This window comes from Macrobrachium nipponense, chromosome 3, assembly GCF_015104395.2.
Source record: "Macrobrachium nipponense isolate FS-2020 chromosome 3, ASM1510439v2, whole genome shotgun sequence".
In the NCBI taxonomy this organism is placed as follows: Eukaryota; Metazoa; Arthropoda; class Malacostraca; order Decapoda; family Palaemonidae; genus Macrobrachium; species Macrobrachium nipponense.
In genome coordinates, this window is record NC_087202.1 from 58,661,950 (window position 1) to 58,688,970 (window position 27,021).

Genomic DNA, 27,021 nt, shown 5'->3' on the forward strand with positions numbered 1-27,021 from the left:
TGTTCAGATTTCCCAAATTTAAAGACAACATGCCTTAAGTGATCCATTTTTCATTTTGCAGTACGTAAGACACACTGAGAGTGAAAGCTCATAAGCCTTTTAAGAGAGTCGTATCCCCACTTTGAGAATGTCTTAGCTAGGTGATTTCGTTATCGATGCAAACACAACACGGTCGGGCCTCTGAAAGAACAAGGAAGCCTTATTCATAGCCATTCCTATAGAGATGACGTAATATGTTTTCGCCTTCAACTATAGACTATACGCTTATGGGTGAGGGAACCATTCATTCATTCGCTTTGAGACGAGCGGCGTGCGTTATACTCTCTCTCTCTCTCTCTCTCTTAGAATCTCTCTCTCTCTCTCGCTCGCTCGCGAGGTTGTTTCAGTAACTTAACGTAACGAGCTGGTCACTAATTTTTATATAATTCTTAGTAATATATGTGTTGTTTGTGGGATCTGAACATAGTATTGCATTTATTGGTTTTTGTGAAGGCGCCACGAAAATAGTGAAAAAGTGTAAAATTGTAACAGGCCTTTTGATTGAGCTGCAGCTGTGTATAAGATATTTTTAGAAATGTTGTGAAGTGCACTTCTTGGTTTTATCATTTCTAAACATTATCTTTTGCTTTGTTCTTTTGACTTATTCCATTTTTATATATTTAATGTGTGTACTGTCAATGCTTTAATTGTTTTCATATTATGCATTATGTTTTTCTGCATTGTCTTTATTTTGTTTAATTAGTTTGAATAGTATTCTATTGTGTACATTTTGAATCCTACACTTGTGAATTAACTTGCATTTGATTAAATTTAATTTCAAATTTAATTATTGCTTTATGATTTAATTTAATTAATTTTCTTGATAAACTTTGATTGAATTTTGCTTAATAATTAATTCAAGAATTAATTAAACTTTTGTTTTCAAGTAATAACAATTTCCCTGAGATTGTGAATTTCACTTATAAATTTTGAATTTAGAAATAAATTTTTGTATTTAAGATTTATGTGAGAATTTCATTGAACCACCAACATGATATTTTGTTTGTCTAGGTAGAAATATAGAGTGATAATTGTGACGTTTCCCACAAATAAAACAGAATCAGGGAAATACTTAAATTTGAATTTGCATGAGTGATGCCCTTTAATTAAGATTACCTCACACATATTTTAATGAACTTAGACTGATTGTTTTCTTAACTGTTCAGTTAGAAAAAAGGGATCACTCTTACCTTTAGAGTTTTCAGTCGTTTAGTATTTGTGATGAAGGGTCAGGTGTCTGTCGGTAGTGAGGTAAGTAACGACCAGGTACTTGAATGAACTGTGCCCTAAGTGCAAAGGGTGTCCCAGACCCAGGAATAAAAGGGTCTCTTGTATTAGCAAGTACAAATGGTAAGTGTAGTAACCAGATACTTGGCAATTTGGGTTAACAAATATTAATGGTGTCCAGACACAGATCTTTGACTATTTCATGCCCAGGTATTAATGGTATCCAGACCCAGATACTCTACACCACTTCGTCACAATATATATATATATATATATATATATATATATATATATATATATATATATATATGACTGGTAAAAATGTTCTGTAACAACAGAATTCCATCTAATAAAAGGAGTCCATAAAAACACCAAAATATAGAGAGGAAAGTACTATATTTCAGAGACTGCTGTCTCTCTCTTCGGCCTTAATAAAAGAGAAGCAGGTAATGAACATCTCAAAAGGGGCATGGATTTCGGATGTCGTCGACCAAGTTTTTATTCAACCAACGCTTAAGAAGATTAAAGGAAGATTATCAGTGGGGGTGACCTAAATTGGCTTACTTGTGGACGGATCTCTTGGTATAAATACCACCTTTTCTGTAAACTTTTCTCATTCATTATACCTAAGAGAGAGACAGCAGTCTCTGAAATATAGTACTTTCCTCTCTATATTTTGGTGTTTTTATGGGCTCCTTTTATTAGATATATATATATATATATATATATATATATATATATATATATATATATATATATATATATGTATGTTATAAAATACAAAGGTGACATATTTTGAGAGATTTTGAGATGATGCCAGATGAATATAAAGTACCTGAACAGCCTTGTCTGATGAAATGTGGTGTAATCACGAAGGATCTTTGTGGTAGACTAAGTGTCTGGGAATGGCTCACCAGTGAGATACGGGAAGTAGCTTATACAGGTCCAGGACGAGTTCACTTTTCCTCACCACCCCTTGCAATGGGTATCACAGTGTATTAGGGAAAGGGAGGAGGTATATGTATAGGTAGGAGAATTTGAAAACAGGAGTTAGTAACGACTACAAATCATATTTTGAATTGCATAAAATCTCACACCACGTTATTTTGAGGAAATAAAGAATTTTTTTATATTAAAGTATGACTAAATGGGTATCATATCAAATAAATGACTTGAAAAATGTTCTTTCCACTGCTTAAAACCTAATTTGTAAAACTTTTTTCCCCCATTTTTAGCTTTATTAGTTCAGAAAGGGGGTTCCGTACTAATGGCAGCCATCTTGCACGCCATTTTGAATTACTCAGCAAGCTCAGGGTTAACTTTGGTAAACTGTATGTCATTCAACTGAGGAAGAATTGTATTACCATCAGTAAAAAAATCAGCTTTCTGCATTTTTTTTCCAAGTTGGCATGTTTTAGGACCTAATGCTCCTGTAGTATTCTCCACATTCCTATGGATTGACAGGTCACGGTTTATCAGGATTCCTAAAAAATGAGTCTAGAAATATGCTATCTCCCTTCCCCTGCTTCCTTTATTCTCAGTTATTACTTTGTTGTGTTTGGTCAAAAGATCCTCCTCCTAGGGGGTAAAGGGAAGGCCTCTCTCTCTCTCTGATAGATTACATATAATGCAATATGGTGCTTCCTTTTTGTTGTTGGTGATGATGAATAGTTTCTAATTTTAGTAATGTTTAGGTGCATTTGCGTAACGAGACCTCGCACGTCATTTGAAAGTTTATTTCGATCCCTTCGTAGTAAGAAATCATTGTACTAAGTTCCAACAAATAAAGTTCCCCGTGTAAATTTCTGAGTATCCGTGTCCGCTCAGACTAAGGCCTGTTTCCCTCATCGTTTATTCCGCGCATTTGTTTGCAAACCGGCTCTCTTCATTATAATAATGCTGTATCATTGTGGGTAAGAATGCAGCCTCCTAATTGGAACAGCTGGGCTCGTCATGCTACCTGGACAGTTACGTATTTATTGTCTTTCCTTTCAGCTCTTCCCTCTCTCTCTCTCTCTCTCTCTCTCTTCTCTCTCTCTCTCTCTGTCTTATGATCGATATGTGTATTTTTTTATGGTTTATAACTTTAATATTTTTGGATGGTTAGGGCAGGTACGTTAACCTCCATCCACTTTCATGTCAACGAATTTGGTGCTGGAAAATTACAAGTGAAAGAGTTTTGCCGATGGAATTGAATAAAAAAATTATATCGTTATCTATTTTTATATTTATTTCATATTGTAGAGATTATTTGGAGTATTTTATGGACAATTAAGTGTTTTTCGATTTCAAATCAAGCAAATGAGGCTCCAGTGATGTGGACATTTATTGTTTCCACGTTATTTTCCCTTCCGCTGAGGAAGGTATCTAAAGTTTTGTAGTTTTCTGTAAAGAAAACTATTCTGCCGGTTTTATCTGTCTGTCTGTCTGCACTTTTTCCTGTCCGCACTTTCCTATCCGCCCTCAGATCTTAGAAACTACCTAGAGGGCTGCAGATCGGTATGTTAATCATTCACCCTACAATCATCAAACATACCAAATTGCAGCCCCCTAGCCTCAGTAAATTTTATTGTTCAAGTTTACCATAATTCTGCTTGTGACAGAGATATATTACAACCACCACCGGGCTGTGGTTAAAGTTTTGTGGGCCGCGGCTCATAATGCATTATACCTGGACCGCCGAAAAATAGGCCTGTTTCCGATGGCCTTGAATATACGTTGAAGCGGCTGTACAGAGAACTCGATTGCGCATTTTTACTTGTTAAAGAAGTTGGAGGAACTTCAACGACCGTGTTACGTAGCACGATGCCTTGAAGTTATGATGGCATTTCTGACGTTTTTCTATAATTATATGCAAATGTAGGTTTGCATTTAGCGTGTAAAATGCAATGTGATCAATTACCAGAAATTATGCCCTAATTCGAAGATTCATGATTAATGGATTTCCTGAGGAAGAAACGAAAAATTTACATTAAAGTCGACCGCTCATGTTTGCAGAAATTATTTCTTACGAGCGCTTGATAAAAGCAAAAAAAACGAATTAGAAATCCTCCTAGAGAGAGAGAGAGAGAGAGAGATAGAGAGAGAGAGAGAGAGAAAGAGAGATGGGTGGATGACAGGCGTAATCTCAAGGGAAGAGCGGGGGAAAATAACTCGACCATTGTGACGCTTACAAATTCGCTCTCTAAACGTTCCGTGGTAATTAAGTTTCTCGGATTTTCCCTAATGATGGGAAGATGATTATACATCTGCCCGTTGTATGAGGTGGTGTGGTTTGCGACGTTCAGCGAAGGAAGAACAGCAGATGTTCCCGTTGATTTATAAGAACTAGGAGTGTTGCAACGTCTGGCAATATAGTAGAGGCATTGTTTAGATGTACATTCTTCGAAATCTCTCTCTCTCTCTCTCTCTCTCTCTCTCTCTCTCTCTCTCTCTCTCTATCACACACACACACACACACACACCTGTCATTTAATACCCAAATTATGTAAAGCAAGATTCCTAGTTGTCGATAGTTAATCGCTTTGCTGTTTTTCTTGTTTTACTTTATTGTAGCTTCAAAAAACTGTTTTTGTCCTGTTCAGTGTTCCTCTATAGTTAGTATCCTTGGAAGTCCGTCATAATTACTGTTTGTTGCTGTGAGACATAATTACTGCTTCTGATATTGAAGGCCATTATGTTAGTTGGGATTAATGAATAACCCAGTATCGGCATTGCTCTTATCATATCCTCATGTATGTTTTATTTTCTAGTTCGTATTGCATATTTAACAATGGATGTTGCATTTATTGGAGTGATGGAGGTAATGATATCGGTAATTGGGCCTTGTCAGATAAACAAGAATTAATGGTTACATTTGACACTATATCAGCACGTTGCTGTGATCACTTCCACACATCTCTGTCCTCAGTGCACCATTTCTGTCATTCACGAATATGAGTGTTCGATAACTGATTTATCATTATTTTTATCAATATTTATGTAATCTCAGTCTGCAGCTTTTGCTATCAAAAGGTGGCCGTATTTCCTCGTAAAGCGAGCAAGTTATGCGGCAGCGTTCCAAGACGACCAAGCAAATGTTAACACTGTAACCTTTACATAGGCTCAATGAGCCAACAATCTGTAGGGCTCAGATCCTTCTTGGCTTATTCTAAAACGATAACGGACAGCTGAGGTTTTTTTTTCTTTTCTTTTCTTTTCTTTTTTTAATGATATGATGTATTATGTCATTAGTGCTTTTACGTGAATAACTCTTGCCTAATTTATAATTTATGTTAGTCTCAAGAAGACCTGTCCCCTATCACATATTTTGATTTCTCTTTTGAGACATTTCTGAGTATCCCAGAGTTTCGTTCAGCATGAGAACTGTTCTGTGTAATGTATTTCCCTAGGCTAATATTAATAATTTTTTTTACAAAACAAGCTTACATGTATTATAAAATTCTTAATAATAATGTGAAAATAATTGTTTCAATTGTCCTTACAATAAAAAATTAGATCTGGTGTGACTGGAGAACAGAATAGCATTTATTGTTATTATAATGGGGAAAGCGGGAAGTCAGGAGTTTTTAATGCTTAATTTAACAGAAAATTTATTATGAAACCAACGTCGGCCAGCTTTTCTATGAGCGATCCCCCCCCAAAAAAAATAGAAAAAAAAAGAAGTAAAAAAGGAGCCGAAGTTTCTCCAGCCCAATCGAGTTTTCTGTGCAGCGTATAATGCTGTATAAAAATCTCGATGTGCTGCAGCATGAAACCCTCAGCTACGACTGGGGAGCGCTGAGTTGCTCCCCATATGTTATCAAGTGAAGATGCGTCTGCGACGCCTATGGAATTGGACTCGGCGGTGCCAGTCACACGATCATGGCTAACTTTAACCTAAAATTAAATCAAAACTTCTGAGGCTAGATGGCTGCAATTTGGCATATTTGATGATTCGCGGGGGGATGATTAACATACCGATTTGCAGCCTTCTGGCCTTTGTGGTTTTTAAGATCTAAGGGCAGAGAGAAAAACTGTGGACAGACAGACAAAGCCATCTTAATAGTTTTTCTTTACAGAAAACTATAAACGCAATATAGCTCTAAAAAGTTAATCAACAGCTTTCTGCTTAGATTAAATATTAGAAAGAAAATAGAATTTTTATTCCGAATTTATTTCAAGAGGGACTGAAGAATCGTTCTGGCTTTAATAACTCGCCAAATTGCTAAATTTTTTATTCATCAAATTTTTTTCAAGGCAGCATCTGTTCTTTATTTTTAGGAGGCAAAGCCTAGGATTTTCAGCGGTCAGAGAAGCAACGTTTTAAAAGAACCACAGCTGTCGTATTAACTGCTCTAATGTCAGTCTGCAAAAATTGTGGAAAAGATTCGGAAACATTTTAGCCAAAAGATTTTCTCTGAATTCGTAGAACATCTCAATTTATTTAGGTTCCCACAGAAATCTCATTCAACCTCATGCGAGTGTGTAATGAATTCTCTCTCTCTCTCTCTCTCTCTCTCTCTCTCTCTCTCTCTCTCTCTCTCTCTCTCTCTCTCTAACGAATCGGAAAAATCCTTTAGAAATTCAACGAACATTTCACCAATAGTAACGAAGTCAAGGAGCTTTTTATATTATCCTTTACAGCTTGTAGGTATCGACTTGAGAGAGAGAGCTCTCTCTCTCTCTCTCTCGCCATTGTTCCTTCTTTTGGAACCCTTGTATGCGATACAGGTAATATTCATTGTATTTTATAAATGGTTAATGTTTAATTGACGGTTGCTCTGGGCCGTGTCTTCTGGCAAACAATGAAGACACTTTTATAATCGACAACTTACATACTTGCACACACAAACGTATTCTTTGCGCATCCGTTACGGATTTAGTACTTCCGTACTGCTATATTATATTTTCTTGCATTGCGAATGAATGAAATTGTTATATGGCATATCTAGATGTAAGGGGGTGGTGTTTCAAAAATCGTCTTGGGTTACATGAAGTAATTTGAATTGGAACATTTTCACAACGAGTAACTGATTTATTTCTTTTTTGGCCCTGAACACGCCAACTTTCATATATTGTCACCCGCTTCAGTTGGGCGTTTCTTATTTTTTCTGCCTTTTAGTTTTCTCTAAAAGAAACTTATTGAGTTTGCTATTTGTTTGACCGTCCACACTTTTCTGTCATCCAATCATCCAATATATCAAATTGCAGGCCTCTAGACTTAGTCGTTTTTATCTTTTTTAAATTTCAACTTAACCATGATAGGCCGCCTGGCAATGCTATAGGACATGCCCACACCGGGCCGTGGCTGAAAGTTTCATGGGCTGCAGCTCATTCAGCATTATATTGAGACCACAGAAAATAGATCTATATTTTCGATGGCACTGATGATCCGCTGTACAGAAAACTCTGCGCATTTTTTTTACTTGTTTACTTTATAAAAACAGTTTGAATTGTGAATAAAATGAAGAAAGATACATATTGCGAGGTAGCAGATGGTGGAAAACTCTCTAACCAAGAACAGAACCCAAATCTATTCAGAGGATGGTGCAGTGGAAGACTTGGATCTCATTTTATTTGTTTTCTTCATTCTTTTTAAATAGCATGACATCACATAATTTAAATATCGTAGTAGCGGAATAGTTTCAGGACATTTAATTACCATCCATCACAAAGCCACTCTCTCTCTCTCTCTCTCTCTCTCTCTCGTCTCTCCTATCAGCCCAGTCCACTTACCTATTAATGTCTCTTTTTCCTCTGAGATATGACGACACATCGTGGCAACCGCGAAGATATAATAAATGTCGCCACCAGTGTTCGTGGCTGGCATTTTATGTAATTTTTTACTATTTCCCATCTCGATTCCTATCTCTTACTTTTTATCATATGGTTTGCTTGTTCATTTTTTCTTCTACATCTTCCCTGCTTAGACGAGCCACTGGCAGAATTGCAGTCTCATGCTTGTTTTCTTACATAATATTTTCACTGTTATATATTTTGCCCGACATGACCGCGGATGTTTATTGTTAGGATGTTGGAATTTGAATAAATTTAAAAGGGATAGCCATATTGCAAATGGTAGAGTTCAATTTGTTTGTTTGTTTGTATGGTGTTTTTACGTTGCATGGAACCAGTGGTTATTCAGCAACGGGACCAACGGCTTTACCTGACTTCCGAACCACTTCGAGAGTGAACTTCTATCACCAGAAATACTCATCTCTCACCCCTCAGTGGAACGCCCGAGAATCGAACTCGCGGCCAACGAGGTGGCACGCCAACACCATACCGACCACGCCAACTGAGGGTTCAATGAGCAGATTTAGAAAAAGGCCAATTAACTCATCCCGTGGGGAGTGTGGATTGGCCATTATTATAAAAATGCACATGTCTCTGATCGTAACCTTGTAACATTCAATGAACGGCCTCTTAAGTATAGTTTATAAATACAGGCCATTAAATAGTTATAACTATTCACTGGTGCCGGCGTCCTCGTCCCGACTAAATGAGGAAATAAACGTTAAATTTAAGATGATTGATGAAGTGTTTTATATGATAATTATAAAATTTTAATTTTCAAAGACATGAATTTTAAACTTAAATTTTCCCGACCACACTTTTTTGTTTAGATATCAAAGATACCGGAGACAAAAGAGATTAAGATCAGAAAAATCTATAGAAAATGTTTATAAACAATTCAGCAGGAATCTGATATTATATTTATAGTTACAATTGAAGAGTTCAGTATAAAACACAATAAATAATAATGAGGTAAAGTCGTCTGAGTAATGGGTGAAAATTGAGTACTTGGCTACGAAGAATAAAATATCAAATTCACTAAACCCATAGTGAATCATAATTGATAAGTATATCCGGCCCTGCCAGGATTAGAAGTAGGTTCTTTGGTTTAGATACAGTGATGAACATTTGACTTGACCACACTGACTGTATCACAAAGTTTAAACAACAGTAGGCTTAGTTTTGAATCATAGCCAATCCGATCCACTTATCAATCGTAATTCATCTTGGTTATAAGTTCCACCCTAGGTGTAGTGAATTCGATAAAAAGTCATATTTAACACTTGATATTTATGAGCGTAAAAAATTCACAAATGGCAGAAATTTACACACACACATAATTAATATAACGGACGATCAGATCTGCATCAACTGGAATTCTTGCATCAGAATGAAGTGGCTGCACATAGCATCATCAACAGAGGAAATAAACATTAATTCTCTCTCTATCTCTCCCTCTCTCGCCAAAACACACACACACACACATACATACTTATAGATATCATATATCTATATATATATATTATTATATATATATATATATATATATCTATATATATACATATATATTATATATATATTATATATATATATATCTATATATATTATATATATACACACAGAGAGTAGTCACACACACACGATATATATATAGATATATATAATACATGATATTATATATAATATATATGTATAATATTATGATAATAATCTATATATATATACACACACACCACACACACATATATATATATATATATTATATCTAATATATATATAATATTCGATTTATAATTATATATCTATAGTATAATCTTATCTATCTATATTTCGTATCCCCTGTTTTGAATAAAACGTTTAATAAATATAGTTTTAGTTGACGAGAGAGATGCATCCGTTGGAAAGGTATGGTTTAGTGAATGATATTTTCATCACTCCGTTTCTTTTTTAGTTCACTCTAGTTTGCTTGCTAGCAGCAGATTCCTGGTTTTGGATAACGGAATTATTTAGCTCTTTCATTTTATATCGTCCAGCCTTGGTGTTTTCTTTCTTTCTTTCTTTCTTTCTTTTTTTTTTAAGCTTGAATGATAGTACTTAATTTTGCTGGCTTCTTTTTAGGATTACTTTGAAGTGGTCCGTTTGCCGTTGCCTCAGTCTATTCCAGGTCCACGGTTTCGAATTACTCTCTAAATATTTTGAAGTCGGGGCCTCTCCTGCCTTCTTTGTTTACTTGAGTGCCCTTAGGGTCCGGTCATTCCATTTTCTCATCGGCTTTTATTTAGAAATTGGGGATCTATAATTTTTTTTGTTTTAGCTGATAGGCAAAATAGGTGAAAGAAGAGTGAAGGTAGTTAGCTAGCTAACCATGGTTGGGAGTAGTTTAGAAAGTTAGGTATTAGCAAGAGTATTGTCAATTGTGGTTTATCCACAATTCTTTTTTTTTAGGTAAGGGTACAATTTTTTCTAACTAATATTACCATAACACAATAATGATTTTACGTTATATTAACATGGTAAATTGTACAGATTACATATTTTGAATATTTCACTCTTAAATGTCCTGTTTATTGCAGGTCAAAGATTTAGAAAGTCGTGGAAGGGTGTTTTACCTTCTCGAAATCCCCATGTATATATGTTCAAGTTCCACCTTTAGAATAGATCCTTTATTAATTTATTACTTATTTCATATTAAAAGCTGTATGATAATATTAAGATTGCTGAATTTGTCTAATATCAGGGAATCTCGAATTTCCTCTTGTTTGAGCCAAATAGTATTCTGTACTGTCACAAATTGTAGCATATGTTTTGAATTCCAACGTCACATGCAAGCGGTCCATAAGAATCAGCCTTAAATTGATCTGTGATAGGGGTCAGTGACTCATGCAGATATGACGTCATGTTACGCTTCTGCTTTGAGTGCTTTCCAGTCTCTCTTCTTCCCATCACTATTATCAAAATTTGATAGTCGTAACTGCGTTTCTTTCTCACTCTTCTGACTATTGATCCTCATCTTTAGAAATGCTCTTCTTCTCTGCCTGACCATGAACTGAAGCTGAACTGGGCCCTTATTAAGATAAATTGCAATGCCCACAAGAGAACTACCTGTTTTCCAGCTGTTCATTTTCTTGGATGAACGTTGGTCTCTCTCTCTCTCTCTCTCTCTCTCTCTCTCTCTTCTCTCTCTCCTTCCGTTTAGTGAACATTGCGTTAAAATTGATTTTTTTTTTCGAATCTGAGAATTTTATTCGCGACATAAAGGAGAATATAATATATAATTATCATTTATGATGTGATTCAATTTATCGGTGGAAGATTGACAACAAGATGATCACAACCTCTTTTATCATGTTCTATTTCAAAATGAGAGACTTCATTCTGCACCTTAAGCGAACTATAGGCTCGACATGCCATTGTCTCCAGTTTTGTTAAGGTCTCCATGAACTAGCTATTTATTATTTTTAGAGTTGCTCAGGTGACTGATTTTTATTATTAGCAAACATCGCCGTTTCGATGGTAACAAATTATACCATGCAACGCTATGTTAATGATATGTCGTATTTCACTTTGTTTATGATAAATATAAGTCTTGGTATTTGTACTAGTCTCATTATCTCTGTAGTTTATTATCATCATTATTTTTAAGTAATGGTAAAATAGTAGCAGCTACAACTATAGCAATAATTAATAAGACTTATGAATTACCTTAATGCTGTCCCTCATAACCGTACTTTCTATTACATCATCACTGGACCCTCTCATATCATGATCTAACAATTTTCATAGCTGTAACGAGGATTTAAGTTTATTTATTGTATTGTAATCTTGGCAACTTATCTTGGGATATTTTAACCTCTTGCAAGCTACATCTGAATAATGCATTTGAAAGAAGCAAACTTATTTAAGAATAATTATATACCCGTTTTTTCGAGTTAATTTCATTAGGAGTGCTTATGTGATAAAGGCAGATCCGTTCAGTATTTGTTTATATACTCAGCAGTTCTTAAACTTGTTTTTAGGACGCCCTGGATCCTGATGTTGACAATTTTGAACGCCCGTCCATCTCTCCCACAGGCCATAGCTTGTTCTTAGGATGCACCTTGGGGCTTACCAGCTCTTAACTTTTCTTCGCCAAAACAAACAACCTCTTTTGCCCTTAAGGAATGCTAGCACCACCAGTTGTTCCCATGTAGTTAGCGTATATCGATAGCCCACCCTCTATGATTTTAACTGAGAGCAGGTCTATCTCTCTGCGTGACATACCTAACTTCGCCAATACATTCACAGTGTCTGCAGAGATGACACCCCTCCAGTTGGCCGTAATGGTCTCTATCACCGGCTCCCTGGAGGTCAGTTGCTCTCCAAATTGCTTTATAGGCAAAGTGTCGTACTTGAACTTTTTCAGCAATTAGCAGGGAGATGGGAGCCCTAGGGAAAAATTAAAAATTACCTAATGATATTGGTTATTCTGTTAAAAAGAACGAGGAACTAATATTCGGAAGTTTATGAAAAGATGCAAAAGTATCGCCTTTTGACGTTGGTTACCTATAGTTGTGTAATTATTTACCTCCCGCCTTATTTTCCTTTAAATCTGGGAGGGAATTTTACTCATAGATGCAACGTGGAGGTGGGGGTGGGGGGTCGGTGGCGTGGAGAGAAGGACCAACTCTGCATGGATGCAGTAACCGGAAAACACATCCAATTATTTTTATGCAATCATATTGTAGTAATCAAACGTGATGACAAAAGGTTCACGATTAATTTGCTTATTTATTGATTCATTAGTATTGCAACTCGAATATAAAACGCTAATGCATTGAAACTCATTTGACACACATTACAAATACGGTGTGTGTATTTATAGAGATTTTCTGTCATTGGTTATTGGGAGCAGGTGAACAATGCTTATTTCAAAACGTCGTTGCTCTTCAGGTAGTTTACATCGGGGCATATAAATGGTGTCGAATAAGCGTTCATGATACAACTCTTTGTAATGTTTCGGTTGTTCGGGTACGTTGAATTTCATTGCAGTGTGTGGGATAACGCTGATGTGGTGCGGGTATACTCTCTCTCTCTCTCTCTCTCTCTCTCTGAATAACGAACATGTTCCCAGAAGGAGCTTATTTAATATGGGGTCTTGAAGCCATTGTGTAATATTGATGATGATGAATCGCCATTTGTAGAATTTCATGCGAGTTTTTATTGTTGTATTTAGAATATTCAGTTAATGTATGAATCATAACAAATTAGTGTTATAATTACGTCATTATTGATTTCGTGAATTTCTGCAGGCAGGAAAGCTCCCAAGGTTATTATTGTGGTATAAAATAAATAGTTTTCTTGTACTTTTCCTTTTAAGGTGCTACCAGCTTCGCATTTGTTGCATTTTGTGTTTATGAGAGATGCTTGAGTTTACTGCTGTGCTTAGTGAAGGCAATCAAGCAAGACAGATGAGGAAAGCCTCCATCAATCGGGTTGTATGCTGTTATAAACTTGAATGCGGTAGGCATGTTTATGACTGGTGTTGTGATATAAATGTCCATATGTTTTAACGAACTCCAGAGAGAGAGAGAGAGAGAGAGAGAGAGAGAGAGAGAGAGAGAGAGAGAAAGGAATATAAGTGGATTGGGGCTTCCGACTATTTTATCAAGTAGAAGGGGGATTTTTGCTATCTAAAAATAAAATTAAAGGGACTGTCATTAAATAAATTAGGTTGGCGGCCGATCAGACCAAAAATAGCTCCAACAATAGACACTGTGCAATGAAGAGAGAGAGAGAGAGAGAGAGAGAGAGAGAGAGAGAGAGAGAGAGAGAGAGGAAAATAGGTGGCCAAAGTCATCTACTAGTTTCCCATGTAAAGAAGAGTGTTTGGAAGCAAGATCATTATGAATGCAAATCCTACACATTTCTGAATATACCTTTTACACACAGTATGTGCGTGTGCAGTTCATTTATTGCTTCCTCAGACGCACATGAAGTCTTTATTTCTTTTTTCTTTTTCTCTATCTGCAATCTACAAATGTCTATTTTCTCTATGGGAAGTTTACTCAGTGCTGTTTACATTATAAATGATTATGCTAGAGATCACAGATAATTTTTTTTTATGTGATTTTAAAAGAATAACTATTTGTAAATTCTGAGACAAATTCGACACACACAATAGGACCATCTCGATATATCACTTTCCTTTCCACCAGAGTATCTTGAAATATGAAATGTTTTTAATGCGAACAGAATAAAGTGTCTCTTAGCACTTGTTGGGTGAAACGTGTTGTTACTACCTGGTTTATGTCCATTTTACCATCATTTACTTTGCGGTTATCTTTCTTTTAGAGAGAAACCGTTTAAAGAAAACTTTTTACGACTGATCTTTGTAAAGCACTCTAAATCACAAACGAGTCTAATACAATGGCCAGTGTTCAAGTTCAGGAGTTCGAGCTAACTGATGAGTATTCTCAGTTTGGAAATATGTCAGTATCATGGGGTTCCATAACTAATTACAAGTTGGCTATGCTATACATTATCTCAGCGATGCCCGTGGGCAACCCTAAGCCCTAATCCTTATAGTACACCCTCGTCACAACGCTCCCTGCCTCCCCAGATTTATGTAATTTAGTAAGCGTTTATATAAGACTGTCATTCCACATAACCTTTTGATTTTTATTACTTTGAGGAATTATTAAGAATTTTCCAGCGAAGTGTAATCGACGGAACTTCGATCTCGGTCAAAATAAGCACATTAACATGCTAGGTTACTTCACCGAGATGGGTGTTAAGGATAATTGCATAAGTTGTCCGCGCTCGTGACCTCGTGTGTGTGAGAACATCGATTTGAGATGAAATGACTCTCTCTCTCTCTCTCTCTCTCTCTCTCTCTCTCTCTCTCTCTCTCTGCTTTGTACTATGAGAGGAAATCATTGTATGATGAAAAAGTGTATTTTTCCTTTTCCGAAAAATTCTGGGACCACAGGTTTCCTTGGAAGATGTATAGGCAGGCAGAATTGTTATTTGAACTTCTGTTAGTTTTCTTTATTCATTTTTATATTTGTGAGGCGCGTTCTTTTTGCATCGATTATAAGGCTTTTAATTAAATTCCAAAAGCTGAGAGAACTCTCACCTCCACTTATTTGTTTACATTGCTTTGTTGATTTTGTGGGCTTGAGGACACAGGCAAATCGGTTGTAAAAGTTACTTTCAAGGACATCAACAAAGGACGGTATTGGAAAGGGGGAGAACTGTTCTCGAGTGGTGGGCAAGGATAGGACGGAGGGACAGCAGTGATATCAATACTATTGACTTTTAGGATTAGAAAGGCCTGCTCTAGTGGAGAAAGTGATATGAAGGATGGTATAGTGAATTTTGGATTCAATTTCTTTAAAATTGTGTTGTTGCCATGTGGGAAACCTCGAATTGTGAGTTGTCTATGAGATGAAAACATGAGTCTATGAGAGAGAGAGAGAGAGAGAGAGAGAGAGAGAGAGAGAGAGAGAGAGAGAGACTTGATTTTTTTTTTTTTATAACAGCAAACGTCTTTGATGTTACAAGAGTAGACTGTTTCAAAAATCACAGGGCTAACTAAAATTCAGCTTGAATTACTTCTTCACATTATTAACCAGTTGTCATGAAATGAGATTTTGTTATTTTGCCAGGACCATTGCAAAGGCAAATATATCAATTAAGTAGACAGTCGTCGTAAGTCTCAGAAAGGTGCCTTGTTCGATTAGCGTTTGTCAACTATTCAGATAATATAGAATGACGTGACAGCGTAGCTAATTTATATAGCAAGGAGGAGATAATCATTGGTACCACTGATATTTGTAATATACGTATTGCAGTCGATAAATGTGTTCGATATGCTGTATTTTTTTTTTTTTTCAATTTAGAATTGACAATTTCGTGATTAAAACGTGGTCTATATTCATGCCATGTTTTTCAATGAGTCACCCCCAAAAGTGTGTCGTGTCTCCAGCTGGGACATTAATCGCCGTTGCGTAAACAAAAATGAGTCATTTGTTAAGACCAAGAAAATATCTGTCAGTCAAGAAGCAAGTAAAAGGAAAATACTTCAGAAATAGGGTTATTTTCCTCGGCTTGCTGCTGTTACGTTTCTGCGTGTTAATTTGTACATCCTTTGCTTGCGTATGTTATTCTAGTCCATCCATTTTCTGTAAATTTGGCTTTGGGACAGATTTTCGTGCTCTGAGATATTTGTGTGCTCGGTAAATATAATGTTACCATGGAAACGCGATGTAAAAAAAAGTTTTCTCTCATACACAATTACAGGCTCATCATATAGCCGCATCGCGTTTTTGGGAGAGTTAGGAAAGTCAAACATGTCTCATATTAGCATTTTCCTGTGCTTATTTTCCCTGAATCTCCGGGACTTTGCCAATGAAATGGAAAATACCTACAGAACTCCGTTATTAACAGGACTATAATTCTAATTGATTATGGTTGTTTATAGAAATCGATGCTATTCGTTACAACTAACGAAGAAATCATTTTCGGTTAAAAGAGGATGTCAGCCGAAATTTTATTATTATTTTTAAAATAGGCGAGTTTTTATTTTGATTCAATATCATCATTTTATTAAGTTCCTGTAAGAAGTTGTTTTCTTTCGCTTCTTCCTGTTTTGTCTTGAAGGCAGACCCAATTAAAACTTCCGTTGTTTTAGTCGAAATATTTAAAGCGGACTTTAAAACGCCTGGATTTCGCCACTGCGGAAGTTAAATGGGCATCAGAGAAAGACCCGACTTCCTCATCCATGTCTGGTTTTTTTCATATATCCATGCACCAGACAACTACGTAAGTGAGACTTTATATTTGTCTAAATATGCACGATAGTTTTGGTGCACACGTTATTAAGATTGATATGTACATTGATTTAGGTCCAAGATTAATTTTTTTATGTATCGTTACAAGTTATGTTGTACAGAAAGGCTCTGTTTTACAATTATTTGCCAAGAAAGGTAGTCTGCCACTGGGTTTAAAAAATTAAATATAAAAGAAAACAACATCATGAATGGGTATGAGAGAGAGAGAGAGAGAGAGAGAGAGAGAACTGGAAGGGAAGTCTGGTATATAGGAAGTACATGAATGACCTTGTTGTTGATGAGATAATACGTATTTGTGACCAGACTATAACCGATAAGATTAAAAGAAAAAAAAATATTTTTTTTCCACAAATTGCTCCCGCACAGGATTAATTCGCATCCGTTTTGCATTGTATGAATACATAATAGGGAGAATCCTATTTGAAGTTTCCGCTCAATCGGAGCAGAAAATCGTATATCAAAAATGTATCTGGATGAAATCAATACAAATAACTGACAGGAAATGATTTTGTTCGATTTACAGCCATCAACTGTCCGTGAATCAAATTTTGACCGAAGTCTGAAGCAACAGATTAGTAACAGGAAATGTCAAACAAGCTTATTTTCCCAATGGTTAAAAATATTAAGGTCAGTACGTTCCATCCCATGTATTTCGATTGATGTCGGTTCCTTTATGTAAACTCTAAAATGAAAAATTATGTTGGCTTTCGAACAGATCTATCAACTGAACCCATACATAAGGCAATATTCTATTGCAGAGCCGTTAACAAGCTCAATGCAATATGCATATTTCAAATTTAGCCTGTGGTTTACAATTTAGGCGATTCCTTCTACCACATACGGAGGCAGAGAGAGAGAGAGAGAACACGCTCACGTGCACGCAAAAGGAAATTTAAAATGCATCGCTTATCTCGTCACTCAAAATCTTAACTCCTGATGGAAACAGATGCACACAAATGCCCTGTTCTGAAATTAATTCGATGTAAAGGGACAAACTTTTAGCTACTCATCCGCACTTTGGTGAAGTGAGAGAGAGAGAGAGAGAGAGAGAGAGAGAGAGAGAGAGAGAGAGAGAGAATTGCTGTGTGTTGTGTGTTGGGGGGGGGGGGGGGGGATGGGGGGGGGCCAGGTTGGTTCCAGAGTTACAAGATTAATTGAAGTGAACCACCAAGTTCTCCCTCCCGGAGGAGGGTGACTAGAAGAGATGGAAAGTGGTATTAATGTGAAAGTAAACTGCAGAATAGATTCTAAATGATGCGGGATCCTCAGCGTGATATGGAGAGAGAGAGAGGGGAAGTGAAATGAAGGGGAAGTTATGTAATAGCATGAGGCTCTAGTGAGCTAAATGATGCGAAGAATCTGACCAGTTACTGGGGAAGAAGACCAGAGGTGAGGGAACATATTCAGAGTAATAGGACTTTGGTTATATCTCACCCATAAGCGACTAAGACGAAGGGGTTTCCTGGAAATAAAAGAAAATGTCATTGACGGGCAATGCATCGCACAGAAAATGTGGTAATAGTCAGCATTCATAGCACACTATTAAAGGCACTCCATTCAATCAAGGAAAATTTACGCAACTGCTATGAGAAAATAAGATCAGATAACGTTAAAGTTTGAGCATGACGTTCCCAACACGTGACAGATTTTATTTGAAGGTATTTCATTGCATAATAATAATAGATGCTGCTGGTCATCTGGCAACGTCTTACACACCTCTCTGCCGCCTGATAATTTTGTACTACTTACTATAATTTTCGATTAGGTAGTCTATAAAATATTATATATATATATATTATTATATATATATATATATATATGTATATATAATATGATGATATATATATATATATATATATATATATATGTGTGTGTGTGTGTGTGTGTGTTTAATCTCTTTTTCACGAAGATAGACATGAAGGTATTATAGACCCGGCAGCCCGGACCGTTGAGATACAACGAACGAGATACCGACTGTTAACCCCTACCGGTAGTTAGGAGTAGACTTGTAAACTGTGAAACTGACCGTCTGCCGAAAATATATGGGTGGCTTACTTAACAAGCACCACTAATTGCTCGTTAGATTTTGGGTCTAGATACAATATATGAGATACCAGATGAAACTAATATATAATATATCTGCAGACTCTCCTGATTATAGAATGACCATTGACAGACATTTTGGCGGGGTGGGTGGGCCCCCTGACAGACGCACTGAAAAGGGGGGGGGGGGTTATTGGATCTAGATCCAACTTAGGAGATACCGAGTAAAATTTACACTACAATAGCCCACTTGTACATCCTGAATGCTGTGGTGGTAATGACAGACGTTTTAGTGGGGGTTGGGGTTACCCCCTGACAGACGCCCCACAACGAGTGGGGAGTGAGGCAGGATCTGCATCCAACATTGGAGATACCAAGTAAAATTCGTACTACAATTGCACTGCACATCCTAGAATGCTGTGATGGTAATGCCAGACATTTTAGTGGGTGGTTACCCCCGACAGACACCCCACAATGAGTGGGGAGGGGGAGGGGGAGACAGGAACTGCATCTAACATGGAGATACCAAGTAAAATCTGTACTACAATAGTTCTGCACATCCTAGAGTACTGTGGTGGTAATACCAGACATTTTAGTGGGTAGTTACCCCCTGAGAGACACCCCACAACGAGTGGGGGAGGAAGGGGTAAGGGGAGGGGGAGACAGGATCTCCATCCAACATCATAGTACCAAGTAAAATTTGTACTGTAATAGCACTTGCACATCCTAGAATGCTGTGATGGTAATACCAGACATATTAGTGGGTGGTTACCCCCTGACAGACACCCCACCAGAATGAGTGGGGGGGGGGAGGGGAGCGGGGGAGACACTAACTGCATCCAACATTGGAGATACCAAGTAAAATTTGTACTACAATAGCAATTCATATCATAGAATGCTGTGATGGTAATGACAGACATTTTATTGGGTGGTTTCCCCCTGACAGACACCCTAACAGGTGTGCAGGGGGAAGGGCAAGCCCTTATAATGAATGTCTAGATTAGTATAGTGGGCTACTATTGACCCGTATTATACATTATCGTGATATATTTAATGAATTATTTTTATCCTTTCTATATCCTTTGTATTTATCTAACACAGTGTTTCCCAACCTTGACTTTGAGGAACCCCTGAGACAATTTTCCTCATCCCAAGGAACCCCAATACACACACACACACACACACATATATATATATATATATATATATATATATATATATATATATATATATATATATATATATATAATATCGAGCTACAATGTCCTTTAATATCTAATTCGCTCTACCTCGGAATGAATATATTTTCATATATGCTTAACCGAAGGGGAATTTTTTCTCGATAATAGATTTACCTGTACTTGGCGCGAACGCAGGTACATTAAAATCGCGCCCAAGTACAGGTAATATATTATCGAGAAAAAAATTCCCTTTCGGTTAAGCATATATGAAAATATATTAATTCCGAGGTAGAGCGAATTAGATATTAAAGGACATTGTAGCTCGATATATGTATATGAATCACGGTAATGTGATTTCACCTATATATATATATATATATATATATTATGAATATAATATATATATATATATATATATATATATATATATAATATATATGTAAGCATTTGCATTAATTACCTTTAGTAAGACAGAGGGAAAAAATCTCGCGCGATATGTTACGATAAAATAAATTATAGGACTGCGATTTTTCACGCCATGTTTAACGAAAAATATATACTTATAAATAACAAATAATTAAATAAAACATGAATTCGTACGGAACACCTGGCGATCGTTCACGGAACCCTAAGGTTCCACGGAACCCCGGTTGACGATGGCTGATCTAACACAAAAATAATTTATTTGTTTCATATAAATAACAGTCATCTGTAGGCCCATAATAATTCAGTCATATTATTATTTTGACAAGCAAGCAACTAACTTCAATTATAATATATAGTAGGGGAGCCCGGGGCTAGTTGGCTACAGGGGTAAGTTGGCATACTCAACATGACTTCAAAGTTTACCAATAGGATGACTGCAATACATATACTGTGTAATTGCTACGTGGTTCCTCAATTACCAGCAAAATTCTATAGAGATAGAACGTAGGAGCTCGAATTTATGAGACAATTCTTTATTTTGATGGTAGTAAGTAAATATTTTAATCTTTCTGTTATTTGCTATAACATCTATACATTCATAAAGATTAGTTTTCAATGATAGCATAGTTTTCCTTATCGGTTTAAAGATTCTATAGCATTAAAATTATTAATTCAAGGTTTCTTGGTGTGGACTGGTAATCGTTTTTGTATCAAATGGTAGGGATGGGCAAGTTGGCTCAAAATAAATGGGGCAAGTTGGCACATGTTATTTGATAACAATAGTAAGCCTATTTATTTATATAATTTACGATTTGTTTCTGGATTTTTGGAAGGATAATGAGATTAGTGTCCTATCATTTCCTCTACATTGTTCTCACAAGTTGCAGCCCCTGGATTTTAGTGTTTATAGATATCTAAAGAAATGTGTTAACAGGACATGTGATTCGTGGATGACTGGTAATCCAGGATCAAGTATGCCCATCTGTGACATTCCTGGTAAAGTTTCCTCGGCTTTACCTCTAGCTGTCACTTATTCTGATGTTTTCAATTGGTTTAGGATTGATGGAATTTCAACTCTGAATTACAGACTATTTCAAGATTTTGATTTTACGGGTGGTTATAACAGATTGAGAGATGTCCGAAAAGACACATGGGCTTCAGATCAGTCATCAGCGTGATACAGAGTTTAAGAACTGCTCCTGTTGATCCAGAAGAAAGCTTAGCTGAAGAGAGCCGTGTGTTTGGTAAGCCAGGAGAAGTGTGAGTCCAGTGCAGGGCATGTAACATGTGGGAGCATGAAGACTATGACGAGGATTTATTTCACACCTGCCACAATTACAACTAGATGATGATCTGAAGTAATACTATGCCTTATATTTTGTATTTTATTTTGGAAATTCAGAGGGTATTTTTGCTATTTGATTTAAATGCAATGTAGTAATTTTCTTTTAATTATCAATGTGCCAACTTACCCCATAATGTGTGCCAACTTACCCCGTGGGGCAAGTGGCACGAAAAGTTATTTTTTTCTAAAGCTTATTGTTATCTTATGTTGAAAGCAAACAACAATTATTTTCCTCTATGATAAAGACGAATGTTAATATTTGTCAATGGTGGTAAGAATTTTGCAACAAGTTTGTTTTATATTCGCAATGATCAAAATTGTAAAAAGTGTGCCAACTAGCCCCGGTCTCCCCTACTCGCTTTAGCTTTGTTTACGATATGAAAATTAATGTAGCGGTGGTTGGAAGACTGACACTATAAAGTAGCATATAAGTTCTTATCATTATTAGAGTTATTGCTGTAAAATGTCTATGTACATAACATTTGTTAAATAGAGTTAGGCTGAGGAAGGACACAGAGGATCTCTGTTTTTTAAACAATATCTCTACACACCAAGTTATTTCGAACATTTCCATTCTCTCAAGAAGATTATGAATAAATACAAGAGCAAACTAGACAAAAAAAAAAAAATAATCACCTTGCATTAATGTAAAGAAAACAAGAGAAATGAAAAATTAGTGCAATTGTCAATTTTTTCTATCGTTAATGTTTAATGAGTCAGTGTTTAGCGTATTGTTAGGGTTTAGTGAGTATGCGTTTCGTGAATGTTTATGAGTAAGTGTTTGATGAATGTTTAATGTGTCAGTATTCAGTGAATGTTTACTGAGTCTTTAGGGTTTAGTGAATATTTTGTGAATGTTATTGAATGTTTATTGTGTAAGTATTCAGTGAATATTTCGTCTTAAGGGTTTTAGTAAATGTTTTGTGAATGTTAAGTGAACGTTTAGTGAACGTCTTGTGAATGGTAGTGTTTAGTGAATATTTAGTGTGTAAGTGTTCAGTGAGTGTTTAGGGTTTTATTGAAAGTTTTGCGAATTTTAAGTGAGCGTTTAGTGAATGTCTTGTGAATGTTAGTGTTTAGCAAATTTTTAGTATGTAAGTGTTTATTAAGTATTTAATTAGTGGATGTTCATTCACTGTTTAGTATTTAATAAGTATTTAGGGTTTGGTAAGCTAGTATTTAATGAGTGTTTGGGGTTTAGAGAATGTTTAGTGTTTAATTAATGTTTAGGATTAAGTGAGTGTTTAGTGAATGTTTACTGAGTGTTTGGGGTATAATGAATATTTGGCAAATTTAGTATTTCGAGTGTTTAGTGAGCATTTAGTGTATAGTGAGTGCCTTGTGAGTGTTGGGTATTCAGAGTGTTATTGAGAGTGTGTGAGTATATGTTAAGTGTGTGGGTGTGTGTGTGTGTGTATAGTGAATGTATGCAAGTGTGAGTGCTTACTGAGTAAGTGCATTGTGAGTGTTGGTGGTTAGTGGGTGTGTGTGTGTGTGTATAGTGAATGTATGCAAGTGTGAGTGCTTACTGAGTAAGTGCATTGTGAGTGTTGGTGGTTAGTGATTGTACATTACTGTTTAGTTAGTGCTTCGCTACCATATGCAAAGAAAGTCCTGTATTTACACAGGAACCATTTATGATTGACACTGCTTAGATCCAAGAGCAGATGCTTAGGCCTGACCACAATGGTTGGAGTGCTTAGGTGTGTTTTCGTAAGGTAATTTTTCTCTGTGAAATTGGGTCGAATAATAATAATAATAATAATAATAATAATAACAATAATACATAAGAATATAAAATAATAAAAAAATAATAATAATAATAAAGAAGTCACTCTCGCAGGGAGATCGCTACTCCAGTGATTGACGCCCTATGCCTTGACTTGCACAGCTGACATATTTGCACATTCGGTTGTCAAATTTTTATGACTGTTGGAGACGCATTATAAATCATATTAACAATGGTAAATGCATTGAACAAACGTGAGGATATAATATGATGTTAGTGCCTGTCTACCGGATATAATGAACAAATAAAGAAAAAAATATTACTAGGGAGAAAATTAGCCGAATAATGGTCGTCAAAGCCAGCATCGATAGAATGTATTGAAATACATTACATAGGCTGCCTGTGGTGCGGGCCGGCGGGAAGTTAAGAGACAAACGCACTCGGCTGGCTTTAAACATCAAACTGAGTATCCTTTTTATTTAAGTTTATATTTTCTTCCCTGAATATATATGGTACCTGATACTTGGTGATAGTGTACAGATAAATTTGAGTGACGCCGCCGAAAATAAGTGGACTATTAGATAACTGACATGATATTATAGGCCAACTTAATTTGGGAGTCAGGAGCTCCAATTTGTATGATCGTCAACTTCGGGAGGGGGAATAAAATGGGGGAAAATGTTTTAATCTTTATAGTTAGCTTATCCTGAACAATTCATTCACATTTCCGTTTCCAGTAATTATTTGTGTTGTGATACATCATCTCTTTGTGAATGTGCGGGTGTTAAAACGGCTCTTTATGATGGGACTTCGGTCTTAATATCAATCGAATTTCCATATCCGATAAAAATTTCATTTCATCAACACGAACCAACAGCAACTAAAGAACAATTCATTTATAGTAAGACACGTTGGGCTACGAACCTCGACATGCCTGCAGTGTCCTAACTATAGGCAAGAAAAGAAAATGACCAAAGACGCTATTAAAGCGAGAATACTTATCTTACATTTCTTTTTTTAGAGGAACTGAGAGTGGCACCATATGACTGGTTTAATTATTCAAAAATGGGTCAGCACACATACTTGCAGCTGTTGCCAATTGTGACCTCCTCCCATTCAGATAAAATACTTTGTGTGAAGTAATAACTCCAAACCAAAGGATAGTGCTAATATTATATATAGTATAGTATATATATATATATATATTATATATATATATATATATATATATATATATATAATATATATATATATGTGTGTGTGTGTGTGTGTGTGTGTGTGAAACTATAGAAAGTAGACCAAGTCTAGTAAGTCTCACACATAGTATTTATATAGATGTGATGGAATTAATGAAGTGAAATATTCCATACTTTAATAGGAATTTTAAAAAATAACTCTGGCAGTAATTCTTATCCTGAAACATCACAATATTTCTTGAATTTTTTGCCTTTTACATTTTATCAGGCTCACGATTTTCAGATACTTACCATATTTCTAATATTAATATTGCCTATGATAGATTTTGAAATATTTCAAGGTGTCCCATCTCTCCCCTCCAATCGTAGGTTATGTCTGTGAAAGGGTGACCACCCACTAAAATGTCTGGCATTGCCATCACAGCATTCTAGGATATGAAGTGCTATTGTGGTACAAATTTTACTTTATATCTCCAATGTTGGATGCAGATCCTGTCTCCCCCTCACTCTCCCCCTCCCTACTCGTTTTGGGGTGTCTGCCAGAGGGTAACCCCCCTCAAAATGTCTGTCATTACCACCACAGTACTCTAGGATGTGCAGTGCTATTGTAGTACAAATTATACTTGGTATCTCCAATGTTGGATGCAGATCCTGGCTCCCCTCCCCCGCCCCCTCCCAAGTCGTTGTGGGGTGTCTGTCAGGGGGAAACCTCCCACTAAAATATGTCATTACCACACAGTACTCTAGGATGTGCAGTGCTATTGTAGTACAAATTTTACTTGGTATCTCCAATGTTGATGCAGTTTCCTGGCTCCCCTCCCCCTCCCCCCCCCCTCGTTGTGGGGTGCCTGTCAGGGGGTAATTACCCACTAAAATATCTGTCATTACCACTGCAGTACTCTAGGAAGTGCAGTGCTATTGCAGTACAAATTTTACTTGGTACTATGATGTTGGATGGAGATCCTGTCTCCCCCTCCCCTTCCCCTTCCTCCCCCACTCGTTGTGGGGTGTCTCTCAGGGGGTAACTACCCACTAAAATGTCTGGTATTACCACCACAGTACTCTAGGATGTGCAGAACTATTGTAGTACAGATTTTACTTGGTATCTCCATGTTAGATGCAGTTCCTGTCTCCCCCTCCCCCTCCCCACTCATTGTGGGGTGTCTGTCGGGGGTAACCACCCACTAAAATGTCTGGTATTACCATCACAGCATTCTAGGATGTGCAGTGCAATTGTAGTACGAATTTTACTTGGTATCTCCAATGTTGGATGCAGATCCTGCCTCCCCCTCCCCACTCGTTGTGGGGCGTCTGTCAGGGGGTAACCACCCACTAAAACGTCTGTCATTACCACCACAGTATTCTAGGATGTGCAGTGCTATTGTAGTGTAAATTTTACTCGGTATCTCCTAAGTTGGATCTAGATCCAATTAACCCCCCCTTTTCAGTGCGTCTGTCAGGGGGAACCCACCCGCCAAAATGTCTGTCAATGGTCATTCTATAATCAGGAGAGTCTGCAGATATATTATATATTAGTTTCATCTGGTATCTCATATATTGTATCTAGACCCAAAATCTAACGAGTAATTAGTGGTGCTTGTTAAGTAAGCCACCCATATATTTTCGGCAGACGGTCAGTTTCACAGTTTACAAGTCTACTCCTAACTACCGGTAGGGGTTACAGTCGGTATCTCGTTCGTTGTATCTCAACGGTCCGGGCTGCCGCTCTATTATCTATCAGATCCCATGTTCATGTAAGAAGTACTATATTGGACAGTCGAATGAGGAACTTGAGGTGCGAAAAAGTCAGCACAAATATAGTACCAGGAGAAATGATAGTAGCAATGTCCATAATCAATTATGTATTGACGCCATTTTGTGGAATTGTTCCCGAGTACTGCTGAAACGGAATAATTATGTAGAGAGATGTCTACTTGAAAGTGCATGCATTGCCATAAGTGATTGCAGCAATTTTAATAATCATTCAGGGGTGTATAAAACAGATCCCTTTTTTGCACCACCCCGTTGGGAATAGTAGACTTGCTCATTACGTCAGTTGAAAGACACCGATTTATAGATGATAACTGAGAAACGGGAGCCTGGAGATGAGTGGAGATTTGTGGAAGATAAAGCACAAGAAAGTCATGAGAGGCGGAATGATGCAGAGACCTTGCGTCTGATAACGTTTGAGGGGACAATAATGATGATAAATCTCTTTCTTTGCAAT